Source organism: Populus trichocarpa, chromosome 2 (genome assembly GCF_000002775.5).
Source record: "Populus trichocarpa isolate Nisqually-1 chromosome 2, P.trichocarpa_v4.1, whole genome shotgun sequence".
NCBI lineage: Eukaryota > Viridiplantae > Streptophyta > Magnoliopsida > Malpighiales > Salicaceae > Populus > Populus trichocarpa.
In genome coordinates this window covers 21725712-21730990 of record NC_037286.2, presented here as the reverse complement: position 1 = coordinate 21730990, position 5279 = coordinate 21725712, and the positions used below count along the sequence as shown (strand labels likewise).

General features: G+C 39.3%; 1 pseudogene; it reads right to left on the bottom strand.

The window, feature by feature from the left end:
* Nucleotides 1–3655: 3655 nt before the first annotated feature.
* LOC18096477 (S-type anion channel SLAH1-like) lies at nucleotides 3656–5045 on the bottom strand (annotated as a pseudogene).
* Nucleotides 5046–5279: the final 234 nt, after the last annotated feature.

Genomic DNA, 5279 nt, shown 5'->3' with positions numbered 1-5279 from the left:
GATATATGGCCGCACTATCTTGAGCACGTGACGTCTGAGCGGTTCACACGACGCTCACAGTCCGGTGCTGGCATCCGAAATCGGCCAATTCATGGCGGGGTGACAACGCACACTGGCGGCTCCGTTCCGTTTGCTGCATATGCGAAACGGATGGTAAGATTAATTTAAATGAAATATATCGTTAAATTCAGTTGTTGTTAATATATATTTTTTCATTATAGGCTGCGTCTCTTGGACGTGAGCCAAGCCCGATGGAGCTATTTATGGAGACGCACGTGCGGAGTCAAGACCGCCAGAAGGGGGCGCAACATTTCGTTGATAACCGTGCTCAGCATTTCGTGGTATGTTTGTTCAACCATTTTATTTTGTAAGTTATTATGTTTATTGTATTGAATATGATGATTACTTTTTTTTTTATTTTCAGGAGACCTATAATAATCGGTTGAGGGAGAGATACAGGGACGATATTTTGACCCATCCAGAATTCGATCCGGATTTGTGGATGGAGGTTGGCTCGTCAGGTGACTCCCGATAAAATCGGGTTTACGGGCTCTCCAACACTACGGCCGACAACTTGCGGTCGACCCGTAGTGTTTCAACCGTTGGGAGCTCCCAATCAATATCGAGCTCCCAATCTAAGGAGTTTCGTGGCCTTGCAGCAACACACGTCTCAGCTCACCGAGAAATACAATAACCTATCAACGGAGTACGCACAACTCAAAGCGTCTCATGCACAACAAAGAGCAAAACAAAGAGCGGAGTCTGAGCAAATCAAAGCGTCTCAAGCACAACAAAAACCGGAGTATGAAGCGGCTTGTGAACAACAAAAAGCGGCTTATGAACAGCTTCGCGAAATGATTATGAACTTGACAAATAGTGGAACATGTGCGCCTAATCTTTTTTGGCCGTATAACCATCAGCCTCCTCTAGGATCTCCTCCTCCTCCTCCAGCTCCACCTTTATATTAATAATCACATTATTTACCTTAAAACTTCATTTAATATTTTTCTTGAAACATATTCAGTTTGTAATGAATATTATTTAACTTTGTTTTTTTTTTTTTATGTTTAATATAAATTTTATTTGCATAATTGGTTTGTATTACAATTAATTTATATATTTTATATTACATATCCTAAATAATTTTTTAAAAAAATATTACCGACGGATGAATTCGGTCGGTATTTTAAACCTCAACCGACAGACTTACCGACAGAATTAATCCGTCGGCATTTAACAGTAGCTGCCAACAGTACTGACGAATTACAGACAGATATATTCGGTTGGTATTTCATACACTCACCAACGAATTTACCGACGGATATTTTCCGTCGGTCAATCACAATATCACCGACGGAATGAAAATCCGTCGGTATATTTCAAGCGGGAATCTTTTTTTTTTGGCGCGCAAATTCCGTCTGTAAAACCATCGGCAAATGGTTTTTTTGTTTTTCCGACGGATATAGCGATGGAAGGGGGAATCACCGATGAAGGGAAAGTCGACGGACGTAATCCGTCGGTGATGACGTCGGTAAAAAAATCACCGACGAACTTCCTATCACACACCGACGAAATTGGTCCGTCGGTAAAACTGTGAAATCTTGTAGTGTCCTGACTCTGCTGCTGTGAGCTCCATCCCTTCCTCTACTTCTCCTCCAGGTTCGCAACTTTGTGTTGATCTCTCCTCTTATCCTCTCCAGTAACTCCCCAGTTCAGATCCTTCTTTCCTTCGGTCTGCTGCTCATCAGCATCCGATGGTTCTTCGTCTGCGGCTGCCAAAGACTACTCTTCTAGCAGCGTCTGCCGCAGCCTCTGCTGCACCTAACTGCCGGTTGCATAAGTCTTTATATGGCTTAAAACAGGCTCCACGGGCATGGTACACTCGTCTGAGTGATTTTCTGATTTCTATTAGCTTTACTGCATCCAAGGTTGACACCTTCTTATTTATCTTATTTATTGGTGATAATATTTTTTATCTTCTGGTTTATGTTGATGACATTCTGCTTACGGGTAGCAACTCTGCTATGCTTCATCGGCTAATCCAGTTACTGAGTTCAGAGTTCAAGCTTCGTGACTTAGGTGTCGTTCACTATTTTTTAGGAATTAAGGTTCAACCCACTGCTATGGGTCTGATGTTACGCCAACATAAATATATTCTTAACATTCTCACTTGAGCGGGTATGATTTCTTGTAAACCGGTTGATACTCCTATCTCTACCTCTAAAGTCACCATACTGTCGGATCCTCTGTTTTCTGACCCTACACGGTTTCATCAAATTGTGGGTGCCCTTCAATATCTCACCTTTACGATATCAGATATCTGCTTTGCTGTTAACAGAGTCTGTAAGTTTATGCATGCTCCTACAGATTCTCATTGGGGTGCTGTTAAACGCATTCTGCGTTATCTACGCGGTACGACCACCTATGGTTTACATATCACTCGCAGTTCCTCCTTTGCTCTCCATGGTTTTACAGATGCGGATTGGGCAGGTAGTACTGATAATCGCAAGTCCACATGTGATTATGTTGTCTTCTTGGGTCAGACTCCTATCTCTTGGAAATCTAGTAAGCAACGCACAGTTGCTCACTCCTCCACCGAGGCTGAGTATAAAGCCTTGGTTGATGGCACTGCTGAGGTTATCTGGCTTCAGTATCTATTGAGAGATCTGCAGATTCTCTCTACCTTTACTCCTACCCTTTGGTGTGATAATCTAGGCGCTATATACTTATCTGCAAATCCTATCTTTCATGCTCGCACTAAGCACGTTGAGGTTGACTATCATTTTATACGAGACAGGGTTGCGAAGAAAGAGATTTAGATTCATTTTATCCCCTTTCACGATCAACTTGCCGATGTTTTTACTAAGCCGCTTCCTACTGCTCCATTTACTGCTTTTCGGTTCAAGCTTCAGGTTGATCCTCCATCCTCAGCTTGAGGGGGCATATTAATGTACTTTATAGAAAATATTGTAACCATACTCTTGTGTTGTAACCTCACCATTATTATTGTATATTGCCCTACACATATATATAGAAAAGGTTGGCTAACCAATAGGTTAAGCCTCCCAATTATTCTCAACTAATTTTATCTCTCAAATCTGAAAATTTCACCATTTAAATCTTTTATGCATTTATATTTAATCATGCATTCCATCTAACTAAATTATATGAATTTTCATAGAAAATTCCTTATTTGTATGAAATATAACATTTTTTTATTAAAGAATTTTAATAGAAAGTTCAAATTGAGAAATCAAAATGGTTTGAAGAAAAACTAACCCTAAGTCAATAATTGGAGGATATTTCTGAGATTTTCACAATAGTAAATAATGACGAGCCTCAACAAATACAAAATTAACATATCTAGAAAGATATAATACACCATATTAACAATAATTAAATGAGTAATGCTATGCAAATAACATTTTCATACAAAACTCCTGCAAACGCTTGACACTTTTTTTTTTTTTCAGGAGAGATGGGATTTTAGTATAAGAAGTGTAAATCATTTTACTAAATATATTTATGATACAGTATTATCTTACATTTGCATATTGAGATTAATACACGAGTGGAATATTTAATTAGTGTTGCTCTTGTCTCTCATCTTAGTAATGGAGATGATGGCGAAATTTTATTCCCTTCTCGCCAAGTGTTAGGGCTTGACATAGGGATCATTTTCTAGGAACAGCATCTTCGTATTGAGCGCAGTGAGCTCCATTAGAGAAAGAGATACCAGAACGCACAACGACAATAGCACAAGCATTACTCCATGTGCAAGGAAGCCCTTCACCTCTTGCGCATAATCTACTGAAGCCAGAGCCAGCACTGTCAAAGGAAAAGAATAAGCCCACCATGCTACGTTGAACTTTCTCATGGACTTTTTGAATAGGGATGGCCTAGAAACCTGTTTTCACATTACAAATAAATTAACAAATATTAGAAACCATACATGGATGCTTCATTTAAGACACTAAAAAAATCACAAATCAATTTTAAGTTTTCTTTTCTTTTTAATTAACCATTTTATCATCAAGATTACGTACTCTACATGATGATACATCTTTCAATAAAATAATCGAGTTCTAGTGACTTCGATTTATTTACTTATTTACTTCTTAAAATAACCATACAGATTGGACTAATAATTAAATTAATTAAGGACCCTAAAAATTACTACTGCTTCATATATATATTACCAGGGATAAGAAGAGGAAGAGAGACAGAAAGAAGAGCATCTTTGCGGGTTATCAAAACTTCCGGAAATGGAGTCCCAAGCCAAGCTTGCCACACTTGGAGCTGCAAAGAACAAGAAGAAGACGGGCTGTTGCCCCCTGATAACCTTTGATATAGTGTAACAAACAGGACAAGATAATGTGCCATGCCCAAAGAGAACATACAAACAGCACTCTCCCTCCACCCTATTTCCGCTGCAGCCCGGGCCCCTACCAAATTCCCTATCACTGATAGCTGACTGGTAGGATTCGCCACCGCTGATAAAAACCTCTTTCCTTTGGTAAACCACTGGCCGTAGATTTTGACATCGAGAACCACCACTGGAACCACAAAAACCCACCACAGAACTAGGTATACATGGTTTTGGAGTAATGAATGTTGATGATTGAAGCAAAAGAAGCCAGGAAATCCAAGGAGCAAAAAGATAGTTCACTCCTACATGGTGCAAGAACTCAGCCTTCACCATTTCAAAGTGATATAAACATCTAAGGATATACAGAAGAGAGAGTGAGGCTAATGAGAAGAGAGCTAGTGACCAGTGAAGAACAAAAGCTGTGGAGGGCAGCATTCGAAACATACGTCTAAGAGCATGTGCATGATCAGGAGATTCTCCAAGGATTTTCCATAGTAAGGCTTGACTACATAGAGCAAGGCTAATCCTAAAGTAACCGGCATGTAACCTAGCCAAGATTGATATCAAAGATTGCTTGATGATAGATAGAGAGCCACGATGTGGAGATGGTATTGCTGTTTGCTCGATCACAATTTCGATAACGGGTTCGGAATTTCTCGCATCCATATTTATTAAGGAAAGAGACTTGTACATGTAAATGACTTATATAGAAATAGTTATCATGTATATTATATTTCACTCTTGTATTATACACAACTCTAAAAGTGTAAATACAAAGAAATGACTGTTCTTATTGACAATCATTATAGTTCACACAAAGACAATCTCTCAACATAATTCAACTTGGTCTCAGAGCAGGAAAATCATCCTTCACTCTTCTTCTCTATATTCGGTCCTCTCTTCCAGACCG